Here is a 16015-nt window from a genome sequence, read left to right as displayed (position 1 = left end):
ACCCCTAGGCCCAACGAACACGGCCGGGTGCGCGCTGAGCGCCAGACCTGCCGCCCGCCGCGAGAGCCTCGGACTTTGGTCCCCCGCGCCCCGAGGGACTCGGTGACCAAAAAGGATCTCCCCGCTCCAGTGGGGGAGCCGGGCCGCCCCCGGTGACCACGGCGACGGCGGCCGCACCCCCCATGCGAACCCCAGGAGACCAGCGCCTTCTCCCCTGGGGCGCCCGCCACGTCGCCTCTGCTGCTTGAGGTCCTGCGGGGCGATCTGGGCTTCTTGTGTGTTTACTTACTTGGACAGCTGTACCTCATGTCTACCTTTGATTTGAAATGGAAAAAATTCTTCCAACAATAGGAATATAGCTCACTAAATCCCTGTAGGCAGCCACTTAGAACTTTCTATAAAGTGTGGGTTAGCTATAAAAAATATTTTTAATGGGATGGACAACGGAACACAATACCATCACCTAAAATTATTTTGGTGAAGAACTTTGTATGGGAAGATGTTCATGATATTTTAAGAGAAGTCTGTCCAGAATGATTATATTATTATATATATATTATATATATATTGTATATATAATATATATAAAATGATTATAAAATGATTACATATATTATCATTGGAAGGTTTGGAAGCATATAGTCAAGTAGTTTTCTTTAACAGTGAGAACACAAGCCATTTTTATACATTTTCTAACTTAATTATTTAAAATTTCATAATAACAGTAATATTTTATAATATTTTGTAATAACAAGAATAGTATTTTTAAAACAAGGAGAGAAAAATAAATTTATCAGTCGGAAAACTTAAGAGGCGAACCGGGGCCGGCGGATGGAAGGAGCCTTTGAATGGCGCCCCCATGTGGCCGTGAAGATGCATTTCCTTTGAGAATTTCCTCTAAGTGGGACTCTGCTGAAGAGGGACCTGCGCACCACGTGCTCTGTACCCTGCTGGGCTTCGGGTCTGGCCGCCGGGGTCTTAAGGTGCCCTTTGTTTTCGCTTCATCAGCCTGGGCTGAACGTACAGCAAGGGCGTCATCCCAGATGCGTTCTTTGGGTATGAAAGTGGACTCTCCCCAGGCATGGTGGTGGGGCGACACTGTACTCACACGGTTGCGAGAGGTCTGTTCCGAGTGGCTGATTTTCTTTTTCTCACTGATGCTAGCCCAGCTGTTTTCTCATGTCCCCTCCACCCCACACCCAGCTCTCCGGGATTGCCTCTCAAATGTGGGGTTGAGGGTAGGGGATAGGGATTTCCCGACTGGAGCCCCTGCACCCTTTTGCCTTTTGGAGGAAACTCCTGAGCACGCAAAGTCGACCCTTCCAATACAGGAGAATGTTCTGGAATCTGCCCCGAGGTCCTTTACCTCCCCCCCCAGCTCTTCTTCCACGTGATCTCTCCTTCCCAAATAACACATCTCCTCTACCAAGGGTGGACCCCTGTTTTGTGGGCCTGAAGCTTGTACAATTTGGGGAATATTGAGGAAAAAACCTTCACAAAATTACAATTTTTAAAAATTCGGTACAGAGCTGGTACAAGGGATGGTCTCTGAAACTCTTATCTAAGTCAGTTTTTACAATGATGGTCATAAAATGAAGATTTTTATATTTCTACCCTTTTTACATTTATTGGTTGATTTGTTGGTAAAGATTTTGTAAAGCTTTCCTTTCTCTACCTAAAAATTTTTTTTAAAAAAACCTACTAACATGGATTCTCTAATTTAATGAGCTATAACACATTCCTCCACTTGTTTTGATGCTCAGATTGTCCCAAATTTAGCTAGCGGTGAGCCTCTTCAAGCTGGCCCTGTGTTCTGTTGACATGTTCCCATCAGTTTTTGAGCACGTTCCTACTGTCTGGCACAAAATGTTCCATGGTTCACATTTTAGGTTTCTTACCCAGCTGTGGAATAAGCCAAATCTCCAAGTTTCTGGTTCTTTTTTTTTTTTCTTAATTAATTAATTTATTTGTGGCTGCGTTGGGTCTTCGTTGCTGCATGCAGGCTTTCTCTAGTTGCCGCGAGCGGGGGCTACTCTTCATTGCGGTGCGCACGCTTCTCACTGCGGTGGCTTCTCTTATTGCCGAGCATGGGCTCTAGGCACGCGGGTATCAGTAGTTGTGGCACACGGGCTCAGGAGTTGTGGCTCATGGACTCTAGAGCGCAGGCTCAGGAGTTGTGGCGCTCAGGCTTTGTTGCTCCACAGCATGTGGGATCTTCCCGGACCAGGGCTCGAACCCGTGTCCCTTGCATTGGCAGGAGGATTCTTAACCACTGCACCACCTGGAAGTCCCTCTGGTTCTTTTAAATGGTATTTAATAACCACGATATGGGCATTAGGAGTGCTCATTGCAACTGAGATGTTGTTTCTAGCACCTTTTCAGAGGGCAGAGTTAGAAAATGTACGTGTGTACTTGTGTGTGTGTGTGTGTGTGTGTGCTGTGTGCTTGTGTATTCACACAGCTACTTATGATTCCAGTCCAACTCCACAATTCTTCCTTGCCTATCTTCATTCCATATTTATACCTCCTGTCTCCCACAATTAGAACTCTGTTTCCCCCAAATATCAGTATATTTACTCAATTTCTCAAAAACGTAAGTTTTGTGGGGGACTTCCCTGGTGGTCCAGTGCATAAGGCTCCACACTCCCAATGTAGGGGGACTGGGTTCCATCCCTGGTTAGGGAACTAGATACCGCATGCGTGCCGCAACTAAGAGTTCCTGTGCTGCAACTATGAGCCCGCATGCCGCAACTAAAGATCCTGCATGCTGCAACGAAGACCCCATGTGCTGTAACTAAAACCCGAGGCAGCCAAAATAAATAAATAAATATTAAAAACAAAACAAAACCATACGTTTTGTAAGTTACACCAAAACAACTTCCTAGGTAAAGTTCAGTATCTATTTCTCCCCTTAGAATATAAACCACTAAGGGTGTTTTCTTCTTTGTGGTCATGTTACCGATGTGATATAACATTAGGTTTGGGGGTTTTGTTTATATTTATTTTCAGCTTCATCTCTTCATACTTGAGTTATTTTTTTGAAATATAAAACAATTCAAAAGTCAAGGCTATATAAAATTGTACACTCAGGGAAGACCGATTCTCTACGCCATCCCTTGTATCTTATTTCCATCCACCTCTGAATAATGTTCTATTTCTTGCTCTGGGTGTGAGATTACACAGGTATATTATTTTTTATTATTCATAAGGCTGAATGATTCATGCAGTTTCGTACACGCATGAAAAAGTGGAAAAAAAAATAAACACAGTGAGATGAGCCAGTCAGTATTCATCAGAGAAGCAGAATCACTATAAGTATTACTGAACAATAACAATTGTTATGGAAATAAGACCTTACACCATTTTATCATGAGCTGGGAGAAGTAACAGTCCAGAAGGGGGAGTTGGAGGATCAAAGAACAGTCACTTATGAGCCTCCCTAAAGCAAGGCAAGGTGGAAAAGTCGGAGGTGAAGAGGGATCTGGGAAGCCAAGCATATCCCACCCCTGGAGGGGAACTGTGAAAGGGCTGGTGGAAAAGTTGATAGGAAATCAACACTTCTGCTTAGTTACTACTTCTGTAGGTCCTCAGCCAAGTATCTGGTGGTGGCACTGGGGCTCCTGTTGATGGACACACAGTTGGGAAGAGAAGCTGGACACGACAGGGGTGGTTGCAGATAGGCTGGGATCTGTTGGTGTCTGTGTCTGGCTGTCACACACCCAACTGCAACGACTTTCAGAGAGCAGTGTCTGCTGCTTCACTTCCACCTCCCAAATATCATGCGAATTCTCATTTGGGCCAACTCTAACTCTAACCTCTACGAGGAAATGATTCCGGGGAAGTAGTTCCAGCTATCCCAAGCATAGGTGAAGGTGTTCAATATCATTAGTCCTCAGAGACATGCAAATTAAAACCACAATGAGATTAAAACCGCCTCCTACAATTGCACACCCCTTCGAAGATCTAAAACTAAAAAGACTGACCCTACCAAGTGTTGACAAGGATATGGAGCAACTGCCGATGGGAATACACTCTTGGTTGAACGTAAAATGTTACAATCCCTTTGATCCAGCTGTTCTACTTGCATATATTTACCCAAGAGAAGTGAAAGCATGTATCCAAAGATTTGTATGTGAATGTCATAGCAGCTTGATTTGTCATAGCCAAAAACTGGAAATAACAAAAATAACCGTTAATGGGTGAGCGGTGAGTGGGTAAACAAAACTTAATATATATCTATCCATACCGTAGAATACTACTGAGTAGTAAAAAGGAGTGAACTATCGATACATGCAGCAACATGGGCAAATCTGAAAACAGTTATATTGAGTGAAAGAAGCAAGAGAAAAAGAGTGCTTATTGTATAATTCCACTTTTATAACCTACTAGAAAATGCAAAGTAATCTATAATAATGGAAAGCAGATCAGAACTTGCTTTGTTCTGCTTGCTCCTGTCAGTGTAGCCCTAGCCATGTCCCTCCACACTGGCAGCGTTGGTTTTCATTCCCAGCTTTCGTTTGGCACTCCTAGGACCAGCCGTACCGTCAGTGCTCTGTCTCTGGGAGACCAGCCTTCTGAGCTCCTGAGGTACCAGCACCAGCTGGGCAGCGCCGCATCCTCACAAGTCTGAGTCCCAACTCTTCAGAGCCCCTCCCTCCAGCTTCTGCATTCTGATAACTGCAACCTCTTTCCTTCTTCTGTCAGCACAGGGAGTGAGAGGTGCTTCCTGGAGTTCTTATCTCTGCATTACCTTGCAGTTCTCTCTGCTGTTTTATTTCCTCAGTACCTATTTAACCAATTCCCTGTATTAAATTCTCTCTGTTGAACTGCCTAGTGTACTTTCTATTTTCTGACAATATCTTGACTGACACATGATGGACAAATCTCTTTTTCTGATCTATGACTCATTTTTCCACTTTCTGTCTGGAGACTTTTAGTGCACAGAAGTTCTTAATTTCAATGAACTAGAATATATCAATCCTTTTCTTTATGGTGTTTATGTGTGTCATGATTAAGAAATCCTTCTCCTACTCCAAAGTCATAAAGGTTTTCTCTTATATTTTCTTTTAAAAGTTTGAAGATTTGTCTGTTATATTTGAGGCTTGAATCCTCCTGGAATTTATTTTGTGTGTGGATATCCAATTGTCTTAGCACCATTTATCAGCAAGTCCACCCCCTTCCCCTCTGCCCTATCATATATCAGTTTCTCTCTATACATAGGTCCATTTCTGGGATCTCTATTCTGCTTTATGGTGATTTGTCTATCCTTGTGCCAACACTACACTGTCTTACAGGCTTAAACTGTAATAACTTCATATCTGATAGGACTAATTTCCTTGTCCAGCTCTCATTCTTCAGGAAAACACTAGCTATTCCCAGCTCTTTCTTTTCCCACATAACTTTTAACATCAGTGTGTCAAAGACTATAAAAATCACAACTGGGATTTTGACTGCAATTACATTAAACCTATAGGCTAATTTGGGAAGCATTAACATCGTTATAAAATTGTTATTTTGTCCTACCCCAAAACAGAGCCTATCTCTTCATTTAGGTCCCCTTCAGTGTCTTTCAGTGAAGCTTTAAAATATTTTAAATAAAGGTTCTGTACAGCTTATATTTATTCCTAGGGGTCCTGCATTTTTGATACTATTTTTAGTGACATACTTTAAAAGATTTTATTTCTAACTCTTCATTATTGTGTATAGGAATTGATTTTTAATAACTTTATCTTGCAATGTATTAAACTTGATAGTTCAAATGACTTGTAGATTATTTTGTGTTTTCTATTGAGCTAATCATACTATCTATGAACAATGGGTGTTTTGTTCCTCCTGTTCCACTTTTTTTAATCTTAATACATTGCCTCTGGTTTTAGGTACAATGTTAAATGGAAACAATGCTAACAGACATCCTTGCCTTGTTTCCAGTTCTCAAGAGAAGCCTTATGATGTTGACCACTGGGTGTGACGATTGGTGGAGGTATGTTTATTTGTTTTAGAGATGCCTGCTGGATATTTTTTGAGTCCTGTTTGTTTTTTTCTAAAGATGTAATTAATTAATTAATTTATTTATTTATTGGCCCTGCCACACCGCTTGCAGGATCTTAGTTCCCCGACTGGGGATTGAACCCGGGCCCAGGCAGTGAAAGCTCTGAGTCCTAACCACTGGGATGCCAAGGATTTCCTGAGTCCTTTTTTTTTTTTTTTTTTTTTTGCGGTACGCGGGCCTCTCACTGTTCTGGCCTCTCCCATGGCGGAGCACAGGCTCCGGACGCGCAGGCTCAGCGGCCATGGCTCACGGGCCCAGCTGCTCCGCGGCACGTGGGATCCTCCCGGACCGGGGCACGAACCCGTGTCCCCTGCATCGGCAGGCAGACTCTCAACCACTGCGCCATCAGGGAAGCCCATGAGTCCTTTTTTTTTAACAAGAGAAATTTTTATATGGGTATTCTTCTAAGTCTTTCCATGTTTTTAAACTTTTCAGTAGGAGAGGGGAACATTTCTAAGGGGGCCAGAAGACTGATGAGGGAGAATAGCTGGTGAACGAGTTCCATGAAGTGTGAACTGGCTCATCTCTGGCAAGAAGGAGTCGAACCCAAACGCAGGGGCATGTATTTGCACAAGTTTGGAGACACAGATGTGAAAATACCAGAAGTGTTCATTTGGCTGGTGGTATCTGAGATATTTTGCATTTATTCCATACTTAGGTATCTTTGCTAATTTTGCTATCTTTACTTCCATCCAACAAATATTTATTGCATACCTACTTTCATGCTCAATGTTGTGTTAGTCACTGTAGAAAAATAGAGAGATTACCTTTTTACATTGCAACAATGTAAATAACGTCACTAAATTAAACTGACGGTTGATGGGAGGATATTTCGCTTGTCCGGGGTTTCCTTTGCAAGCCCCTGTACGTTCCCAACGCTGGTCTCCTGGACACAGATATAACAGGCACTTTCACCACCTTTGGGCAGTTGTCTTTACTGTACACTTTTGAGGTCTACATGGCCTTTAGATCTCCGGGTGGTGTTGGCCAGGGGCTAGGTTCACTCCTTAGGAGCGCAGTGCTATGCCTCCAGCCAGGGGTTCATCCAGCAGAGGCATCCCTGGTCCTGATTCTCAGGGAAGTCCCTGCTGCTCCAGCTGTGCTGACCTTCTGGATTGAGGCCCCTTGGGACAGCTGGGACAGCTTCCTGGGCCCCAGGATGACGGTTGTGTCCTCTTCGGCAAAAAATTCAAGTGATTTGTCTGGATTCAGTCAAGACCCTGCCAAAAGCCAAGAAGTAGCTGTGATGAGAGGAAAGAAGAGCAGAGAGGATGAGTCGGGCAACGGAGCCCCCAGTCCATCCTGCAGGATAGCGGTGAGCGTGGAGAAGACAGAGCCGCAGGCAAGTTGAAAGCAGATGGAGCTTCCTGAGGGAGGAAGGAAGCAGGGGTGGTCCAGCTCTTAGCAACCAGCAGGTGCCTTCCAAGTGGTACCAAGAAAAATGAGACTGCAAGATTGTGAGCAGAGAAGGTTTCTGGGGGCCCAAATTCGGAAGGGGATCTATGGGGAAGAAGAAGCTAGCTTTCTGTAAGGCAAAATTCCCCTATCTCCAGAACGTTCTGAGAATCAATAGAAATTTCAGTGCACAGTGGGTGTGGGCATTTCAACACAGGTGAAAGGGTATTTATTAGATCCTCTTAACAAGCAGGGGGCTATAGCTCAGAGGTAGAGCATTTGACTGCAGATCAAGAGGTCTCTGGTTCAAATCCAGGTGTCCCCTGAAATAAGCTTTGTTTCAGTACCTACACCAAATGGCACCTTCAGGTGGGCTCTTCTTACTCGGCAGATTGAGGGGTGCAATAATTGGTAAAGGAGGTGGGGGGGCGGGGAGGAAGGAAGCTTGTCTAGCTCATCTCCTGGGCGGGGGCAATGGAAAGTCCTAGAACCAGAAATGTGGTTCTAGCCAAGATCATGTGGACTCAAGGCTCACCCAAGCACTAGAACTACCTGGGATTGTGGGAATGTAAACATACACGTTCCCTGGGTCCCCTTTCCGGAGATTCAGGTTTTGTGGGCCTGCAGAGTTTTCCTTTTCAACAGCACGCGTCCTTCTTATCGTCCACTCACATCACAGAAGCATTAGATGATTTTCCCGGTGCCACATTAGGCACCTCCTGATCTGGGTCATTCTAAAAGCCCTTCTAGGAGAACATCAGCGGCATTAGATGACTTGCCATGAATCGGGGGGAGGAGAAGCTGCAGGGCTGCCAGGTGGGAGGGGGTCCAGGCTTGGAGGAAGGAGAAGGTGAGAGGGAACGGGTTTAGTTTGCGGCGGAGCTGTCCTCATGGGCGGATGGAAAATAAACAGAAGTGCTGATGAGGCTCCACCGGTGCTTATTAGACAGTTAGAGCAAGCCTGCGTGGTTGAACCACACTGACCCCATCGTGTCAGCTTCATCTCAGGCCGGCAGTCCTACCCCCTCCCCTTCCGCATGACAGAACTTCAGCCTATTCAACAAGGAACGCACCCAAGACAGGTGAGTTCCTTATCACCTTTGACCCTTAGCCTTCGTCTGAGGTGAACGCTGGAAGAGTGCCTTTTGTTAACCCAGGTGGTTAATGGTCATGAGATCCCCAGGGCGAGGAACAAACCCGGGTTCCCATCAGTGTGGACACGCTTCTGCCTCAGTAGTCAGATTTTCGCTTTGGGCCCTTTAAATCCGCCTGTACCCCTGTGGGCAGCGCAGAGTGCAGCTGCCAGTGCTGTAGGCTTGCCATCCGCCAGATCCCACCCTATGGAAGTCATCCGCAATAAACTTTGGGTTTGTACTTTATGGAGTCGCCCGCTTCGTTTTTCAGTCTTAAAGTTCCTTCTTGGTTAGAAGGATATTATTCAATATCTCCACCTTCCAACAACACCCTTTCAGGTTTCTACGATTGAAGAAATGCCTTTTTACCTCTGGGCCCATGGATTGAGTCTTCGTAGGACAGAAGAGAGGTTGGACAGTTTAGATCTTTGCCAGAAAGCCTCTCTAGCTTCTTGCAGCCCCAGGTGAACTTCTCCAGGGCTGACCCAACCCCGATCCCCGTTAACACTTATCTTTAGAGCCTTGCAGAGGTCACCTTTCCTGTGGGCACATCCCACCTCACCAGGCACAGGCACCGCCGTTGGGGGCAATGGGAGCTTTGATGCCTCTTGTATGCTCCGCCCATTACGGAGCACAGGGCAGTGCTTGCAGGAGGCCCCCAGGGCTCCAGTCTCTCCGTCCTGAGCTGCTTCAGCAGGGTCAGCACTGAGCAAAGATCTAAAGAAAAGGCAGTGAGGGGGCTGTTTGCGGAGCACGCTGACTGCCGGCGACTGGCTGCTACACACTAGGGGCTGCAAGCCACTTTCAATCGTGAGGCCGTGTGCCACGTCTAGGGGCTACTTCCCTGCCCCCTGCATTGACGCAAGGACCTCAGTCACCAGCCTTGAACAGGGACCCTGGAAATGCACCGTGGACGTCTGCTTCCGGTCTGAGCAGCAGAGACTCACAGAGCCCATGGGGATGAGTGAGCTGCAGCATGTTTCCTCAGGAAGATGAACCAGGTGACCTGCTTTAGAGAGTCTTTCAGTGCTGACCATGGAATATTGGAGGAAGGCTGGCAAAGGCAGTGGTCTCCGTTCTGTTCTCATTGGTGCTCAAGTTATTCTTTGTGGCAGCATCTAGATGGTGGACCAGTTGTCTCTTGCAGGAGCTCCTATTTCAGGTCAATAAACCCACATCATGACCATATGGGGGCACTTCTAGCTAGTTCACTCCTGCAGTCCACAGACTTCAGGTTATGAGTTTACTGCACTGTTTTATTCCACTTGAAATTCTTATTCTGAATGTCAGGGGACCTCTCACTCCACTCAAACTCTTCATACCCTCAAAAACAATGGTTAAAAGCAAAGAGCTGAAGTCAATCCTGCATCATCCCTGGCAGGTTTTCTCCTCCAAAGCAAGGGAATAATAATAACCAATAATAATATAGTCGTAGTTGCAATCCGCTTACTTAGATAAAATATTAGCCTAAGAGACATGAGGTTATCACCAACTTCAGGAAAATTAAAAAGATCCAGGTTAGGGACTCGGAAGCTCACCAACCTCCCCAGCTGTCCCCACCAGCACCCTGGGGCTTAATGCACAGACACAAAGACCCCACCAGCACCCTGGGGATTAATGCACAGACACAAAGCTGAAGAGACACCCTCTGGTGTACGTACTGCATGTGTTTCCAAAGAGGTTGGGCAGGATCTCTTCAATTTGCTGTTTTGTAGTGCAGAACAAGAGAAAAACAGACAAATAAATCCTAAAGGCCGTTCCAGTAGTGAATGTCAATGCTCCTCCAGGCTGCTGCTGTCACCACACACTGAGGAAAAGGGGGAGATGCAGGCATGTGAAGGCATAGGGTTTTGGGACTCTGGGGCCTGGGGGATGAGCTCTCTGGACTGAGTTTGTGGAGGAATAAGTTGCTGGTCTTACCAGCTCTCTAGAAATAAGTAGAAACTTCCAGTATGTTGCAGGAGTTCTGGGTGTGACCATGAAGGTGAAAGGTGTTTATGAGACACCTATAATAAGTAGGGGGTGTCTAGCTCAGGGGTAGAGCGTTTGACTGCAGATCAAGAGGTCCCCGCCTCAAATCCGGGTACCCCCTGCCATTTTGGATTTTCTATTCATGGAAGCTGTTACTCATCCCATTTTCCTTCATCCATCAATCAGGATCCTACCTGAAACTGGAAGCTACAGGTCAGCCCTTGTACAACAGCAATCTGGGTGGAGCCTCTTCTCATGTCTTCCTGCACTAATACTCTAGGTATCTATCCTCCTCATGGCATCAGGACTTTTTTCTTCTGTATGTTTCTCATTTCTCCAACTCTATTGGATCCTCAAAGAGAAGGCAAGGCCCCTGATGCAGACTTTTTTAGGGCAGACCAGAGAGCTGTAGATACAGATGACTTCCCAGGAGCAGGCAATAAATGGTAACCCTAGGTCCCTGGTGGCGCAGTGGTTAAGAATCTGCCTGCCAAGTGGCGCAGTGGTTGAGAGTCCACCTGCCGATGCAGGGGACACGGGTTCGTGCCCTGGTCTAGGAAGATTCCACATGCTGCGGAGCGGCTGGGCCCGTGGGCCATGGCCGCTGAGCCTGCGCGTCCGGAGCCTGTGCTCTGCAACGGGAAAGGCCACAACAGTGAGAGGCCCGCGTACTACAAAAAAAAAAAAAAGAATCTGCCTGCCAGTGCAGGGGACACGGGTTCGAGCCCTGCTCCAGGAAGATTACACATGCCACGGAGCAACTAAGCCCGTGCACCACAACTACTAAGCCTGCACTCTAGAGCCTGCAAGCCACAACTACTGAGCCCGCATGCCACAACTACTGAAGACCGTGTGCCTAGAGCCTGTGCTCTGCAACAAGAGAAGCCACCACAATGAGAAGCCCACATACTGCGACGAAGAGTAGCCCCTGCTCACAGCAACTAGACAAAAGCCCACGCGCAGCAATGAAGACCCAACGCAGCCAAAAATAAATAAAATTTTTAAAAAATGGTAACCCTAAATTATCACTCTCACCCCTCCTTCCCTCCAAAACAGGTTGGCACAGTGGAGCGGGGAGGGTGGTCAGACCTATGGAAACAAACGGCTGGGAGCCCAGGTAGGGTAGGTGGGTAGTTTTGGAGACCTTCGTCCAGCTCTTGGGCTAAACCAAGGCAATGGGAAATGGGTTGGGGGTTCATCAGGCAGCTTCTCTCCTTTTCTCCTTATTGATGACCCCACCCAGGGACTGAGGACTGGAAAGCTGCAGGCCTGAGGGAAGATGTCTTACTAGAAGCCCGGTCTGGCAGCTTCCAAAAAGCCAGTCCTGGAGGAGATCTATAACTTAATTTTGCAGAGTTGAGTGTTACCACACAAATGAAAGATGTTAATTAGACTATACTAGTGTTCTTGGGGGTATAGCTCAGGGGTAGAGCGTTTGACTGCACATTAACAGGTCCCTGGTTCTGGTTCTGGCTCAAAAACAGAAACATAGATCAATGGAACAAGATAGAAAGCCCAGAGACACACCCACGCACTTGTCAATCTGCGACAATGGAGGCAAGAATAGACAATGGAGAAAAGATAGTCTTCAATAAGCGGTGCTGGGAAAATTGGACAGCTACATGTAAAAGGATGAAGTTAGAACATTCTCTAACACCACATACAAAAATAAACTCAGGGCTTCCCTGGTGGCGCAGTGGTTGGGAATCCGCCTGCCGATGCAGGGGACACGGGTTCGTGCCCCGATCCGGGAGGATCCATGTGCGCAAAGTAGCTGGGCTTGTGAGCCATGGAGCCTGCGCGTCCGGAGCCTGTGCTCTGCAACCGGAGAGGCCACAACAGTGAGAGGCCCGCGTACGGCAAAAAAAAATAAAAAAATAAAAAAATAAATAAACTCAAAATGGATTAAAGATCTAAATGTAAGACTGGATACTATAAAACTCCTAGAGGAAAACATAGGCAGAACACTCTTTGACATAAAGTACAGCAATATTTTTTTTGATCAGTCTCCCAGAGTAATGGAAATAAAAACAAAAATAAACAGATGGGACCTAATTAAACTTAAAAGCTTTCGCACAGCAAAGGAAGCCATAAACAAAACGAAAAGACAACCTATGGTCTGAGAGAAAATATTTGCAAACAATGCTACTGACAAGGGATTAATTTCCAAAATATACAAACAGCTCATACAGCTTAATATAAAAAACAAACAAACAACCCAATCAAAAAATGGGCAGAAGACCTAAATAGACATTTCTCCAAAGAAGACATACAGATGGTCAAAAGGCACAGGAAAAGATGCTCAATATCTTCAAGTATTAGAGAAATGCAAATCAAAACTACAGTGAGGTGTTACCTCACACCAGTCAAAATGGTCATCATTTAAAAGTCTACAAATAATAAATGCTGAAGAGGGTGTGGAGAAAAAGGAACCCTCCTACACTGTTGGTGGGAATGTAAATTGGTGCAGCCACTATTGAGAACAGTATGGAGGGTCCTCAAAAACCTAAAAATAGAATTACCATATGATCCTGCAATCCCACTCCTGAGCATATATCTAGAGAAATCTCTAATTCAAAAAGATACATGCACCCCTATGTTCATAGCAGCACTATTTACAATAGCCAAGACATGGTAACAACCTAAATGTCCATCAACAGATGAATGGATAAAGAAGATGTGATATATATACATATATATATACACACACACACACCATGGAATATTACTCAGCCATAAAAAGAATGAAATAATACCATCTGCAGCAACATGGATGGACCTAGAGATTATCATACTAAGTGAAGTAAGCCAGTCAGAGAAAGACAAATATCACATGATATCACTTATATGTCGAATCTTAAAGAAATGATACAAATGAACTTATTTACAAAACAGAAACAGACTCACAGACATAGAAAACAAACTAACAATTACCAAAGGGGAAAGGGGGGGAAGGGATAAATTAGGAGTTTGGGATTAACATATTCACACGACTGTATATAAAATACATAGGGGCTTCCCTGGTGGCGCAGTGGTTAAGAATGTGCCTGCCAATGCAGGGGACACGGGTTCGAGCCCTGGTCCGGGAAGATCCCACATGCCACGGAGCAACTAAGCCCGTGCGCCACAACTACTGAGCCTGCGCTCTAGAGCCTGCGAGCCACAGCTACTGAAGCCTGTGCGCCTACAGCTCCGCAACAAGAGAAGCCACCGCAGTGAGAAGCCTGGGCACCGCAACAAAGACTAGCCCCTGCTCGCCGCAACTAGAGAAAGCCCCCGCACAGCAACAAAGACCCAATGTAACCAAAAATAAATAAATAAATTTATTAAAAAATAAAATAATATAAAATACGTAAACAACAAGGACCTATTGCATAGCACAGAAAACTATACTCAATACCTTGTAATAACCTATAATGGAAAAGAATCTGAAAAAGAATATGTGTGTGTATGTATATATACACACATATATATAAAACTGAATCATGCTGTACCCTTGAAAGTAACACAACATTGTAAATTAACTGTACTTCAATAAAAATAGAGGTCCCTGGTTCAAATCCAGGTGCCCCCTAGTTTATGCTCAATTTTGGTAGCTAAACTTCGCTACATGCATGTTACATGGGACCCCATTGAAGATTTAGGAGATTCCCATTCGTTGGGGTTTGTAGGAACAACCCTAGAACCTCCCTCTTATGGTGGCATAGTAGGAGGCCATGTGATGTCCCTGGATGCTATCGGGCTCATCCCCTTGACCCCATTATAATCAGTAAAGGGCCGGAAGGCATTAGTCCAGTGTACTCCTAGTAGGTTTTAGAAACTACTCAATGGTACATATAACTGAATCACTTTGCCGTACACCTGAAACCAACACAACATTGTAAATCAACTACAGTCCAATATAAAATAAAAAATTTTTTTAAATGCCAAGAAACAACAACAACAACAGTTAAATGAATAAAATTATGCGTAAGTAGTGGGCATGGAGATGTCAACCAGAGTTTCTTAGTCTGCGGACTAGGTCTAAGCTACTGTGCGTCCTGTCACCCAGCAGATGAATGAACAGCTGGTACCTCTGCAGTGCTGGAGCCGCACCCCCGGCTTTGCGGTCCTGAATCAGTGGGGTTGGCCCGCAGGCAGCAGGCAGGGGTCTCTTCCCCTTGTCCCCCGGCCAAGCGGGTCCACGGGGAGCCCTCTGTCCGCAGCCCTGAATCCTCCTCTCCCCCATCTCTCTCTCTGTGGCCGAGAACAAAACCCAGAGAGCGATCAGTCCCTCAGTTACGTTCCTCAAATGCTTACTTTGCCGGGCAAGAGGCCAGGCCTTGAGAGGACCCAGGGATGAGTGAAATCTAGACATGACGGTTCATCCTTCACTCTTTCTCGCAGGGAAGAGTGATTTGCAACATGAAGATATGTTAGATGTGATAGAAAGGAGCTTAGAGCGCAGCTGGACTGCTCTGAGGGCTGACTTCGTGACAGCTTTGCAGAGATGGGGAGGGTCAGCTGGGTCTGGAAGGTGCATGTCCGGGCAGTGTGGGGAAAGGGCGCGCCAGACAGACAGTGTAAAGAAACAAAGATGCAATGTTTTGGGAGTGCTTTCTGGGTGGAAAAGGTATATGTGTGCATGTCTGTGTGTATGTGTGTGTGGCTGTGGGTGTGACCATGCATGTTGGTGTGAGTGTGTATGTGTGTACCTGGGGTAGGTTGTAAGTGCGTGTGTGCCGTGACTTTGCAGGGGGGAGGGGGGAGAGAGTGTGACTGTGACCTACTGTTGGAGGTGGATGATTAGACCGAAGAAAATTTGTGTGTAAAATACGTTCCAGAGTTCGGACATTGTTCTGTGGGCGATAGGGAGGGCTGTGGCTGCAAAGAAGCGAATTCATTTCCTTTATTTCAGGAGGTCACTTGGGAGACATCGCAGAGAGCGGCTGGGCGTTTGCCTAAAGACGGTTCCTTAACTGATAGTATTTTTTGAGCACCTACTACGTGTTAGTACCATGCTGGGCAATTTATCTGAAGTTGCCATATTTATACGTCACGAGAAACTTATCCCTATTTAAGACCAAGAAATGGAAGCTTACAGAGTTCAAGAACTTGCCCAGTGACACATACAGAGTAAGGAAACAAATACAGAGGAGAAAAGGAATTCCAGAGAAATTTTCAGGTTATAATATGTGGGACATGGTGACTTATATAAGATATGCAGGATGAAGAATAGTGTGTGGGGGCAGAGGTGGAAAATGAAGATTACTGTTATCCAGAGAGAAATACAGCAGCAGGTACAGGGGAAGGTGGGAAACCTAATTTAACTTAGGCTAGAGACTTGAGCATACTTTTGGCTGTGGAGGGAACAGGACCGAGAAAATTGAATCAATTCAGTCCTGAGGACAAGAGTACAGATGGAGCCATTTATTTTGGAAGGGGGAGGGGAGGGGAATGTTCTTCTCTGAGATGGAAGGGAGAGGAC

General features: G+C 45.7%; 1 non-coding gene across 1 annotated transcript; it reads left to right on the top strand.

Annotated features, from left to right (window-relative positions):
* The first annotated feature begins 7696 nt into the window (after positions 1-7696).
* On the top strand, positions 7697-7769 carry TRNAC-GCA (transfer RNA cysteine (anticodon GCA)). Its single transcript has one exon. It is a non-coding gene; the product is annotated as a tRNA-Cys (tRNA).
* The last annotated feature ends 8246 nt before the right edge of the window (positions 7770-16015 follow it).

Source organism: Lagenorhynchus albirostris, chromosome 8 (genome assembly GCF_949774975.1).
Source record: "Lagenorhynchus albirostris chromosome 8, mLagAlb1.1, whole genome shotgun sequence".
Lineage (NCBI taxonomy): Eukaryota > Metazoa > Chordata > Mammalia > Artiodactyla > Delphinidae > Lagenorhynchus > Lagenorhynchus albirostris.
The sequence above is the reverse complement of the archived record's forward strand: the minus strand, read 5'-3'. Positions and strand labels throughout refer to the sequence as shown.